Source organism: Taudactylus pleione, unplaced genomic scaffold (assembly GCF_031769625.1).
Source record: "Taudactylus pleione unplaced genomic scaffold, aTauple2 ptg000803l, whole genome shotgun sequence".
NCBI classification, from domain to species: Eukaryota; Metazoa; Chordata; class Amphibia; order Anura; family Myobatrachidae; genus Taudactylus; species Taudactylus pleione.
Window position 1 is genome coordinate 4,417,367 of NW_028285205.1, and position 14,264 is coordinate 4,431,630.

Sequence of the window (14,264 nt, forward strand, 5' to 3'; positions counted from 1 at the left end):
CTGTATTTGTCCAGATAGCAAGTGGGGCAGTATCTGGACAGCTCTTAAAAAAAAATTATTTGTGCCCAAAAATCAAGTTGGCTGTATCTGGTCAGCTACTCTACTCTAAAACGAATTAGAACCTGTTTAAGGAATCGCATGAAGTAGAACACACTAATTAATCTGATGCTGATTTCACTAGAGCAGTGATTCCCAACCTCGGTCCTCAAGGCATGACAACAGTCCTGGTTTTAGTGATATCCATGCTTTAGCACAGACGGTTATATCAAAATAACTAAGGTACTAATTAAGTCACCTGTGCTCAAGATGGCTATCCTTAAAACCTGGACTGTTAGTGTACCCTTAGGACTGTGGTTGGGAAACCCTGCACTAGAGGAACCAGATCCTACAGACTTTGATTATGAAAAAGCTGCAGACAACTGAGCCCCCACTCTGCTACTTCTTGATGCCTTTTGGCTGGCATAATTTTTTGGGGAGTACACTAGACTATAATGAACATATATGCATTCCCTTTGTATTGCATGCATATTGTAATAATGTAACATACAAAGGATAATAGATGTCACTTTGGGGATTACCTGCAGTATAAGTGGAAGAGCAGCCCTGGGGGTATATTTACTAAAGTGCGGGTTTATAGAAGTGAAGGTGTTGCCCATAGCAACCAATCAGGAGTGTGATGTGGTGTGCTTTCTTGTGTGCCCTGCAGGGGTGGGGTTTGTAGTTCAGTGTACCCATTTTATTAAGTTGTAAAACATTGACATCAAAGTAACACCTACCCAGGGACTAGGTGAATTGTGCTGCCCATATGTGGCCGTTATTGAAAACTTATTATCAGTAGGCATGTATGCGTGTTCTACCAAGTTTTGTGTGCACAATAAGCTAAATACCTGGTGACCATAACATATACTTGTAATCTCCAGCTGTTATTTGAACTACAAGTCCTGGCATGTCCTGTAAGATATAGCCATAACTATTGCCAATTTCTAATTAAATCTAATTAATTTACAGCTGTATAGATTAAAGTCACAAAACAGTTGCATGTTGTGATTAAAACTTGTAATACACACCAAAGTACACATAAAATAGTTGCTTCCATCAGCTTAGATTTGCCACTAGTTGTTCATACAGTTTATATTCACTTTGTTGCTATTTATAGCTTGTTTTTGCGCTTGAATAATGCAAACACTCTGTATTTTAGGGAAGTGAGAGGTCACTAGGCAGGACTGTAACAAGTTGAATTCCTTTACTCACTGAAGATATTTGAATACTAGCCCTTTTAATAATGGAACTTTTGTTGCTAAATAAAATAATTGGATTGTCTGTTACACAGTTTCTACTTTGGCTGATATGTGAACTGTTAAATGCAGATAACAGACAACAGCTACAGGCCACGTCTTGCCAGGGCTGCTCGGGAACAGTGGCACATTGATGGATGCACAAAGTTGTCTCTTTTGTTTCAAGATCCTCCTGGGCACAGTTTTATCTTCAGATGTAAACATCACTGTATCCATGTGTACTGTAATCCCAACATCGCAGCCCAGTCCTGCCGGGACCTGAATTTCCTTCTGTTAATTAAGTGTATAATAGCACAGGCTCATCATATGGGAGGAAAAGGTGAACACAGCTCTGGGAGGTAGGAAAACCTGAGATGCTTAGCTGCAAATTTGATTTGGTCCCTGTATAATTACTTTATAAGGGATCTTCATGTGCCCCGATAAGGCTGCAGTCTTCTGTTACATTATCCCCTTCTGTACTGTTTACTTGCTACATTCCTTTTTATTTTCTTGGAGTATTCTGAGATTATCTGCTTTACTGTTCTGTCTTTAAGCATCTCTGCTAATATGGAGTCAGTTAAGCGCATTTGAAAATGTGATTGCTGCAAAAATAGTTGATGGCCCCGAGTCCTGTCTGCGTTGTTACATTCCAGCAGATTATAAAGCGTTCTTTCCTTCTTAGAACAAAATATACCACAGAGCTGTTGTATAATGGCTAGATTTGTGTGCTATGGCCCACAGTCAATTGGCATTCATTAGCGCTTTCTTCCTGGAAAGGTGAATGTTAATTCTTGGTCCCTTTAATGGAACATAGCATGTGGGTAGGTGACCCGTGAGAGTGGCACCTGGGGCAGGAAAAGAGACAGGAGCTGAAGTGTTAATACATCAATACAATACAGTACAATGTTCTGTCAACATTAAAACTAAGACTGTGTATATAGGGTATGATTCTTTAACCTAGCTGTTTCTGTCTGTCTGTCGTCTCCCCTAAATAATCCTCCTTAGAATACACTGAGGTTACTGATGCAAAGTGACTTCTACGCCAGTTTATGTGACATACAGTAACTTGGTTGATTTTGCTCTGAGCATGCTGAGAACACGAATGCATGTAAATATAGGACCGTCTGCATCTGACAGTCATGGCTCTTAGCTCTTAGAATAAGTACGCCAAGCACAGTAATGGCGTGTTCATGCAATGCCGCTCATGCAGACTGCAGTTTTGCTTATTTCTGCCTATTAGGAAACGTATGTTTTGCAAAGGGCTGGCACAAATACACTCTAATGGTGATGACTTTTGGTAAAGCAGGCTTGTATGCCACCGATGTGTAAATGCGCTAGTTTGCACACATTTTACCCAAAACTTTGCGTCAGCCCCAGAGAATGCAACCTAATACACCCTTGACCGATATACTCGTATCTCCTTTACAAGTGACAGTTAATGGGCTATTTTACTAAGCTCTTATTGCCAGTTTAGGTTTGCTTTTCCTTTTAATAAAGTATGATTTTGTTACTATGAGGGGAATGCTAAGTAGGAGACACTGGGCCTGATTCAGAGCCGGACGCTATTTGCGGACGGTTGTTCAGGAAAAGGGGGTGGCTATTCAAATGAACCGTTCGCTCTTTGCGGTCTGTTGAGACCTCCATGTCTGAACGAACGAACAAAACTTGCGTTGTTTTTTGGATAACTTCGCCCCCTGGCCGCTTGCATCCTACGTCATGTCCACTATTTATTAGATTAATCGAGTACATCGACCAGCGTATGAACTGCTCGCTATTCTTGTGGTTGGTTTTTCCTACCACAATCTTGCGAGCAGTTCTGACTATAAAATAACCCAGTGACGTGGTCAGTGACGCTGCTTTGTTAATTATGCACACCCATAAAACGCCCGTTTTGACCTTTAAGCACGCCTGCGTTCGGATCTCCACTCCCCGTTTTCAAGCACCTTCCCCTGTTACCACCCACATACGCCTCCTCCTGTCACTCAAAATAGCAGGCATTCGCTATTTAGCGAACAAACGATTTTTGGTCACACTGACTGGTTCGCGCATGCGTATTAAAATCCGTACGCATGCGCAGTTGGGCAAACATCGCTCGGAACGAACGAGCGGCTGCTTGCGAGCGGCTCTGAATCAGGCCCTCTGTTAGTAGTCAGGGAGAGGAGATAATGGCACGCATAAGGGTGTTGGTTGCATTTTGTATAAGAAAAAGTGTTTTTTGTTTTTTTTAGCAATATTTAGAAGTTAAAGATGACAGGCTTGTGAGAGGTACTGGATGTGAGGAGTGAAGTAGTGGACAGTGGGCCTGATTCAGCTTTGGAAATAGAGTAAGATATAGCAAGTAAATGTGAACCTGGACAAACCATGTTGCAATGCAAGGGGTACAAATACATACATTTATTTTGCATGCAAGGAAAATACTGGCTTCTACATCATGTAGCCCACAAATACTGCACAGCTTTATTATTACACTGCACTTTAGATGTCAGTTTGGACACCTCCCTCCCAAATTTAAATCTCTCTGCACGTTTTTAATATGCTCCGACTGCAGTGCAGCATGGTTTTACCAAGATGCTCAGTTACTTGCTATATCTGTATTCCCAGAACTGAATCCGAGTGCTGCATCCGAAGACGCAGCATTGGATCAGCAAGTGTTGACACCAAGGCAGCGATCTTATGATTGTGCTGTTTTTGAATGTAAGGGAGGTTTGAGGGGAGGGATGATGAACTCTGTTTGTGACGTGTTGAGCTTCATGCTATTTCCACATAGATGACCCAAAACTATCTAAAGACATATAACAATGTAAAGCAATTTTGAGTCCTTTAGGAGAAAAGCGCTATATAAATGAAATTATTATTATTATTATTATTATATACAGTAGGCCCTGATTCTGAGTAGCACTCAATTTTGATGTCAGACGCAGCTTGGCCATATTTTGTCTTATGCTGCACATGCATCTAAGTAGCACTGTACCCACAGCTGTGCTCACAGAGGGCCTGATTCCGAAGGAACGCCTGCCGTTTGGGGGTGGAACCACTGACATCACGAGTGATGTCAGTGGTGAGCTTCCGGCTCTATTAGAGCAGGAAGCTCACTGGGGCTTGCGGGAACAAGACCCTACCACAAGGGTCTCTTTGCAAACCCCGATGGTCGCGACCATCACCTGGCCGCTTCAATAAGCTGTGGGTTGTCACCCACAGCTATGTGAGTGGCCAGGAGGCCGACACAAAAAAAAAAAAGCGCTGATTCAGAGCGAAAGAGTGTCTGGCTCTGAATCAGGGCCGGAGTCAGTCACAATTGAGGATCAAGGTCTCAGAATTTTTTTTTAAATGTATTGGGCAATCCTGGGCGGTGACAGGGAAGTGGCTATTCCGACACAGAGATGGTCTGTCTTATGGGCGTGTTATGGGAGTGTTGCAGGTGTGTCACTGAAGTGGTTGCAGACTCGGACGCATAATCGCTCACATTGGAGGCCATACTCTGATGGAGAATCTGCACAAAGCATGGGGTAGTTGCAACCATCAGTCAATGGTACGGCTGATGGTTGCATCTAAAGAGGCACCAGGCAGTATAACAGCATTGAAAGATTCTCAGGGTGTGGGTCCCAGTTCTTGCACATACAGAGGCACACCAGTATTTGCATAAAGTCGATGCACAAGACTGAAAAAAACACAGACGCTGCAGCATCCAGCTCAGAAAGAGAGCCTTAATTTTGTAATATAATGGAAAACATGGGTAGTCAGGGAATGAGCTGTAGAGTTGGCGTAGAGGGGTACTGGAGGCTGAGTTACTGAACTACTGAGAGAGGAGGTGTACAGTGAAAAAAATCAGGGGGATGAGAATACCATAGCTGATGATTGGCGTGACTGCAAGAGTCTGTCAGAGATAGAAGGTCCAATTGGGTAGGTAGGAAATGAACCAGGAAAGATGATTGACATGCTGTGGCCATTTGGGGGCGGCAACGGTGGGGATCAAAACGCTGTTTTGTAGGTGCGCCAGGGCCTATGTCTTCCGAAGCAGATTCCCTTACCCTGACGGAGTATTGCATATTCTCAGTAAGCTGAAACTTACTCAGATGGGTGATGACTGCGGCCCGAGGGTCGCAGTGCTGAACCAATGCTGTGTCTTCGGATGCAGCACTCGGATCTGACATGCTGGCAGGAGGTGTCTTTTGTCATCAGACGCCTCCTGCTGCATTAGAATATGTTAGCATTGCTGCTGCTCCAAAGTCGCAGTAGCGATGCTAAGAGGATCCATCTCTGGATCAGGCCCTTTGTCTGTTACAGGGGAGAATTAGCTGAGGGTTACTTGGGGAATGCAGTAGGTCAAGAAGGGTGTGCTACTGTATGTCAGAGCTGGCATGGGGAGATGTCATTTTCACTAGTGTTCATTTTGTCTTTGAAGTAGATGGCTAAACTACATGGGCTGTCTGAGTGGAAGAAGGAGGTGGTGCAGAGACGAGGGAAAGGTGGCAAAAATAATAATAACTTTATAAAAACACATCACAATATGAGGACTGAATGGAAGGAGGAAGTTGATGGACCTGTCAGGGGTCATGTAATGTAAATGTAACCCTCTGTTGCTTGCTGTGCTTTTCCCTCCAGTTGACCAATTCATCCTTAGTTGCATTGTAATCCTGAGCTGAAAATGAATATGCATCTTCATATATATTATTAACTGTGCAGAGAATAGCGAAAGGTTTCTGCAGAGTGACTCATTGCCCTACAGTATGTTATCCTGCATAGTTATTAAACTTTTATTTCTAAGGTGCCACAAGGGTTATGTAGTACTATACAAGCTATATATAGAAAACAATAACAAGGTAACACACCATAAATACAGTATGCAAGAACATACAGAGCCATCTCTATACAGTGCTCAGTGATCTTGTATCCAACCAATGGGCAAACCAACAGTTGCTGAAGGGGACAAGGACAGGGTAGCAGACTGGAGCAGTGGTAACATGGATAGTGCTGGGGAAAAACAAGCTTGCATACTAAGGGGAAGATATTACACACACCTACTAACTAGCACATACCCTCCAATGTTTGAATGATTTTTAGTCATGATTTTATAGTATCATACAATGTTTTATTGGGATATAACAATTGTATCCAGGTCAGATTACAGCAGAGCTGCATGTGATCCACAGCATTGAAAATAAATATCTTTATTGGATTATAAATATAAGGCTAAAAGCACAGAGGGATGCAAGAAAATATAATACATTGATTAAAGGTTGCTTCAGGAATGGATATACAGGTGTGTCCTCATACATCTAGCCTCAATGTGCCAGACAGCGCGACTTGCCTGGTGTGAGTGAGCCGCCAGGTCCCATGCAACTTGTTTGCCGTCTATTTTATTTATTTTTTTTATTTTACGAACTTGCATCATTCATAATGCGATGTGACTGGGACGCACCAGCAGACACTGCTGATTACTTTGATATGTGACACTTGTGTATCAATGTGCACCTGAGTCTGTATATGAAGCACAACGGAACTTGGAATGAACAAAACTACGGCTGCTACATTGTAGCACTTCATATACAAATTCAGGGACTCTGTCACAAACGGATATATATAAGTGGCCTATCAAGTTAAGTCAGAAGGTGGAAAACTTAGTTAAGGCGCTCCCTCCCGGCGCTATTTAATTCGCATTCAATTGAATGAAGCCCAATGAATCTTCTATTTCAGTGCTAAATGCCACGCAAACTTACCAAGCACTATTACAGTTTATTTCAATTATAGGGCTACATTTACAAAGCAGCTGCTTTTGTAACGCTGGGGTTTTCACTGAATTTTAGTTTTGCTTTAAATTTCCAGCTCCAACACGCCAAGAAGTAAGCTGCCGCTATGTAAATACAGCCCATAGGCTTTAAGAGCCTTCCATGATGTTTCTTTATATATATTATATTTAATAATATAAAAATGTTATATCTACTAAAGTCTGATTTCGTCCACCACAGTCTTGGAAGTGTTTTATGCAAGAAAATCGAAAACACTGCTGTGTTGGCACCAGTACGATGCACAGTTCCTGTATCTTTGGCTGGTTTTGGTTTAAATGTAGTGCCTAAGGGTTGGCTTTAAATTTGGTATTTCCTGTGTAGACAACCCACCAAGGACAAGTTGTGTAATAGTATCATCCTGCTACTAATCTATCATTAACCCTTTTACGGTATCCATACCTGCATTTTACAGGCTTTATACCCGTACTGGCAGTAAGTCTAGGGGTAAATTTACTAAAGTGAAAGTTTTTAGAAGTGAGTTTTAAAAGTGGTGTTGCCCATAGCAACCTATCAGATTCTACATTTAACTACCACCTTCTAGAAGATAATAGCTAGAATCTGATTGGTTGCTTAAGGCAACATCACTTTTAAAACTCACTTATAAAAATTCTCACTTTAGTAAATTTACCCCCTAATCTGCAGCCACTCCTACGTACTTATTTAGAGCCTAATTCCCCTAGGGTTGAGGTTTCACACCCTCTAGTGGAGAGCACTTGCAAGCACAGCCACAATTCTTATCTCAGTAAAGGCCCCCATACACGGTGCGATATGCACGATCCAGCGGCCGACATCTCGGACAGTCCCCACATACAGATTGATCCACTGCCCTACCACCCGATATACCGCCCCCAAGCATGGACGAGTATGAAATCGTCCATCGATTCTCCAGATCTCTTGTGCAAACAGAAAGATCAGGGGGAGCGATGGATGACCTCACGGGAGCGCGCAGTGGCCGATATCATGCCCACACACTGAACGATATAGCTGCGATATCGCTCCAATCTGTCAGATTGTAAATGTCTCTATCGGTCCGTGTGTGGGGGCCTTTACACACGTCTATGTACTATGACATTTTCTTTAAGGGCACAACCAAGTAATGCAAAGGTCATGCCCACCTCTCAAGCATTGTTGTGCAACAAATCAATATCTATATGATTTCAAACTTACCGTAAGAATATATTGCAAATGTCTATTATGGATCAAAAATGTGTAGTTCATGGTTGAATGGATAATGGGGGTCATTCAGACCCGTTCACGAGCAAACGGGTCGATGTTCCCCCACTGCTCATGCGCACGACGGAGGAAGCTCCGTCGTGCGCATGCGCGAGACCCGGACTGCGGCAGCCAAGCTGTCGCTCCGGGTCTCGCACCAAAGGGGATGTGCTGTCGATGTTGATTGACAGCACGCCCCCTTCGGTGGGCGTGCCTGCCAGACGGAGGCGTTCCCATGGGAGCGCCTTCCGTCTGGGGCCGGCCCCACTGACATCACTAGTGATGTCAGTGGGAGTGATTTTGGCTCTGATAGAGCCAAAATCACTCCTGGGCTTGCGGCAGCGAGACCCTACCGCAGGGTCTCCGTCGCAAGCCCGATGGTCGCGATGGTCAAGACCATCGCGACCATCATCATGGACGCTCGCATATGCTGTGGGTGGTCACCCACAGCTATTCGAGCGTTCAAGAGGACGCTCCATTTTCAGGGAGGAGGGCCCTGATTCAGAGCGAGCGCTCTGGTCAGAGCGTTCAGCTCTGAATCAGGCCCAATGTCCATTCACTGCCCCCTGTCTCAACTCTTGATATATCACTTGATATAGCTCTACCTTCATTTATTTGCCTTTTATTGTCAGGGGCAGTATGTGTTGGTTTAGTTCTGACCTCTGTAACAGACATTTATACAGAGGTATTATCCAGAGGGGTGTTTGAATTAAGGATGTAGATATTTTAAAATAAAAACATATGGCTTGATAAATATATACAGGGCCGGATTAAGGTCTGTGGGGGTCCATGGGCAACAAACTTGTGGGGACCCCTATATACCACTGTTTCTTGTCACCCTAGGAACATTTTTTTTCCTTTGTATTCACCTGAGTAGTAATGCCCCTCTTGCAATACCCACTGTAGTGGTCCCTATGCAGTGCCCACCGTAGCAGTCCCCCCTATGCAGTGCCACCTGTAGTAATGCCCCTTATGCAGTGCCCCCAGTAGTGGTCCCCCTATGCAGTGCCCCTTATATAATGCCCCCAGTAGTTGTCCTTATATAGTGCCCCAGATCCAGTAGTGGTCCCCCCCAATGCAGTTCCCCTTATATAATGCCCCCAGTAGTGGTCCCCCTATACAGTGCCCCCAGTAGTGCCACCAGACACAGTAGTGGTCCCCTCCTACGCAGTGCCCTTTATATAGTGCTCCCAGTAGTAGTCCCCCCCCATGCATTGCCCCAGTAGTAGTCCCCCCCTATACAGTGCCCCCAGTAGTAGACGCCCCTATGCACTGACCCTAGTAGCAGCCCCCCCTATGCAGTGCCCTCTGTAGCGCTCCCCCCTACGCAGTGCCCTCTGTAGCGCCCCCCCATGCAGTGCCCTTTGTAGCGGCTCCATCCCCCTATACAGTGCACCCTGTAGCGGCCCCCCTCTGTAGCGCCCCCCCCCTATGCAGTGCCCCTTACACACACACACAATGAAAAAAAAAAAATCACAACTTACCTGAATCCCCGCTCCTGACGCGACCGCTGCAGTCTGAGTCCCAGCTCTTCTCCTGCACTATGGGAGAGACGTCAGTGTCCTGACGTCTCTCCCATCATCACAGGAAGGTGCTGCAGCTGCCACCGGTGGCTGTGTGTTTGTCACTGTGTAGTGTGGCCGCGCTCACTACGGTCTACACTACACTAGCGGCGGGTGCAGACAGCGCAGCGCTGATAGTGGGGGCCCCTCCGTGTGTGGGGGCCCAGGGACGACCGCCCCTGTCGCCCCCCCCTTAATCCGGCCCTGAATATATATATATTATATAAGATAGATAGATATAGATATATATCTTCCTGAGAAGAGAGAGAGAGAGATGCTGTGTGGGTATATGTCACACATACATTACACACACTTACCTTGCAGCAGCTGCGGGTTGTAGAGCCGATAAGGATGGGCCCTGGCAGACTGGCACCATGTCATTAGGCCCCTCCCCCTAGCATCAATATGCCGCGATTCGCAGGCCAATTGGGAGGGGGCGGAGCCAAATTATGCAATTCTAATGGAATCACATCTTATTGGCTCCATCTCCTTCCGATTGACCTGTGAATCGTGGCAAAATGGGCAGGGCTTAAGATGATGGTGCCTGCTCTCCAGCCTGTCTTTGGGTTGGGTACGGGAACCCGGCGGTCAGAATACCGACAGTCAGAATCCTGATGCCTGCAGGTAAGTAATCTAACCCTCCCCTCCCACAGCCTAACCCTCCCCGCACCGTAACCATAACCCTCGCCCTAGTGCCTAACTCTAACCCCATGCCTAATACTTACGTCGGGATTCTAGAGCTGTGATTCCAAATGCTGTCTGGATTTCTGACCGCTGGCATTCCGACCACCAGGATGCTGACTACATCCCCATCTGTCTTATTGGTGTTTTGAGTGCAAGCTTTTAAGACAACATATGACTTTGTGACGTCTGTTGTTACTAGCCATAATAAAGATTCATAATACAGACATTTGGGTACATTGGAGTGTGTTATTGTTGGGTACATTGGAGTGTGTTTTTGTGGTGGCTAACCTTAATTATACTTTGACAGATTTAATCAATGTAAAATATAATCGGGGGACTATTTTGCACAGGTTTTATGTCATATTCTGTATTTGTTACAGGTAATAATAATTGTTGCATTTCTGACATTGGTTGCAAAGTACTAGAACACATACTTTCACTGTATTATTTTATAGGAAGACTCTGATTTGTACTCAATGGAAAATATAGTGTAGACCTAAAAATACTTTAGGATATGAAAATGAAACCCTGTCTGACGTACAGTAAGTGGCCGAATCTCCCTCCTTTTTTATCCCCATTTTGTAGCGTACGTGGGTATAACAAATCTACACAATCTGTTTGAAACTGCAGATTTTTACAAAATCAGAATACATCATGTCAGACCCTTTTCCACCTTTAATATGACCCTCCAACTAAATCCAAGTAAAAAAACAATAGACAACCCTTTTGAAATAGAGAACATAGTAAAAACCCTACGATACCCTGTTTGTAGAAGGATGCATATACCCTAAACTAATAATTTATGGACGCACCTTTTTGTTTTTATTATAGTAGTGCGTTTGTTTTTTAGAAGTCTCTATCAACTTCCCACACCTGGGGGTAAATTTACTAAAGAGAGAGTTTTTATAAGTGGACATTCTAGCTATTATCTTATGGAAGCTGCTAGTTAAATGTTAAGTAGAATCTGATTGGTTGCTATGGGCAACATCTGCACTTTTGAAAACTCTCACTTTAGTAAATATACCCCCTAGACTGCTCAGTTCTATCCCAATCTTGTTGCACCATCATGTGTCAGTAGGCATGCTGTTCTTATGGTGCATACACACGTAACGATTTTTTTAACGATTTGTCGTTAACGACGTAATCGTTCAAAAAATCGCTCAGTTTCTGAGTTATAATGTCCATTTCAGACTGTCCAACATAGCGATTTTCATTAAAGGAACATTTTTTGTTCATCGTTGTAAAAATCATAGCCTTCCTATAAGTTTTTCTCCTTGTCCTTTCATCCTCTATCAAGGGACGTCCAGATCTTAGCGATGTCCCTGTTGTACCACATTGGGCTTGATTCAGTTCAATGCGAATTGAATAGCGCCGGGAAGGAACTCCTGGAGCTATTCAATTAATCGCGCTGTTAACCCCGACTAAGGATTTCTTCTCACATCCCTCCTGGGGTGCGAGAAGAAATCTGACAAAAATACAGGCGCGATGCTGTTTTCTGCCCTTAGTGCTGCAGAAACAGCATTGTGTCGGGACATTTAGTCTGAGAATGCCCGTTCTTGCATCTAAACACCCTGTTTAAGGCGTGAGGAGTGGGAGAACGGGCATTCCCTGACCTAACAGCGCGCAGAATTGAATAGCTCCATGAGCATATTCAATTCATGGTGAATTGAATCAAGCCCATTGTCTCTACTGATTAGTCTTCGCACTAGTATATGGAATACGTTTTGACATTCTCTTATACACCTCTCCTAAGTACCTCGCAACAATGAGAACAATGTTTTGAAAGTTCCTTATGGTCCATGCCTATCCCAGATGCTGCAACTTATCCTACAGATATAGCAGATCTGTAGTTTGGGCTAATCACAATCCCTTTCATTGCCGACAGGTTTATGCTAAGTATCCTTGAAAATTATTTTGAATTGGTTAACTCTGACCATAGCTAAAGCCCCTTTGGGAAAAGCACACTTATGCAATTAAGGTAGTGTAGGTCTTGCATCTTGTTGGTTTGTTTTATGTTTTGAATCACAATAACCTGTAATTGTTAAACAAGTATGTAGACGTTTTATAAATCCACTGTACATATGCAGGGAGTACAGGAAATCCTTGTAATGTGTAGATTTGCTGCAAGATTCACAATCATTTACAACATTGCTAAATAGCTTAGCAGAAAATCTGCATTCTAGTTTGGTTGTCTATACTAGACTTTTCTGCACTTTGCCTTTTAATTACCTACTCTAAGTCCTTGTTATTGTGTATGATAAATTGGAGGCTGTGAGGACAATGGGCCTGATTCAGAGCCGTACACAATTAGCGCTCGCTCGTCCAGAAAATAGGGGTGGCTATTCAAATGAACCGTTCGCTCTTTGCGGTCTGTTCTCACCTCTATGTCTGAACGAGCGAACAAAACTTGCGGTCGTTTTTTTTTAAAATACGCCCCCTGGGCGTCATGTCCGCTATTTATTAGATTAATCGAGTACATCGACCAGCGTATGAACTGCTCGCTATTCTTGGGGTTGGTTTTTGCTACCACAATTTTGCGAGCAGTTCTGGCTATAAAATAACCCAGTGACGTGGTCAATGACGCTGCTGTATTAATTATGCACACCCATAAAACGCCCGTCTTGACCTTTAAGCACGCCTGCGTTCGGATCTCCGCTCCCCGTTTTCAAGCACCTTCCCCTGTTACCACCCACATACGCCTCCTCATGTCACTCAAAATAGCAGGCATTCGCTATTTTGCGAACAAACTATTTTCGGCCGCACTGACTGGTTCGCGCATGCGTATTACGATCCGTACGCATGCGCAGTTGGGCAAACATCGCTCGGAGCGAACGAGCGGCCGCTTACGAGCGTCTCTGAATCAGGCCCAATGTCTTAACTTATTTTATATCAGATCTATCAACACTTATCTACACTCCCACTTGTCAGGGAGACTCAAAAATGTCACATTAGTATGTAAGTTTACCCGCATCCTCAATTCTGCACAAGTATTAAGATTATTCCACACAACGTGTTCACATCAATCCTCCAGAACAATAATCCCTAGTTCTTGCACACTACAGAATGGTATCCAGAAACACTGCTACCATTAACTCCATATGCTCCTTTCTGCCTTTTCTATGTAACATCAATAATTGGCTGGGAGGTTACACCCTTAACGTCTTTCACACCTTTGAAATATTTCAATATAGATGGGGTTTGTGGTTTAGATTAGAATATGCTGTACATACAATTTATAGTGGAAACATAGCAATATAGTATTGTGTAGCGTAGATCAATTGATCATTCAGTTTTCATTATCTCCTTACTTAGCAAAGCTTTGCAGCGCTGCTACCATTCTCCCTAAGCACTTGGCATATTGTTAGACAGCCTTCCCTTCTTCTGGAATATGGTTAAGTCTGCTTTTACAAAAAGAAAAAAATGTCTGCTCTGAAATTCTTGATAGTGCGGTTTCTGGGTGCAGTTCAAACACCAGTGTAAATCTAATGCCACCAGTGGAAAAATTGTGCTCTTCTAGTCCATCATTCTAATAATATTTCCTGATGCATTAAAATGTGCCTGGTGAGAGAAATATAGCTTTATGTAGAGCTGTAAGTGGTTTTTACATATAGATATATATTTTTAATAAACACAACAGTTACAAATGTTCAATAGTAGATTACATGGTTTTTGGTCTGTCACTTGTGTCTGATCCAGAAGACTTGCGCTATTTATCATCGTCCATCTAGACTTGGTCCATAACTATT

General features: G+C 43.6%; 1 protein-coding gene across 2 annotated transcripts in view; it reads left to right on the forward strand.

Moving 5' to 3' along the window:
* The window catches only part of NFATC2 (nuclear factor of activated T cells 2), a 132,539-nt gene that overhangs the window by 77,168 nt on the left and 41,107 nt on the right, over positions 1-14,264 (forward strand). The gene's annotated exons all lie outside the window — the stretch shown is intronic.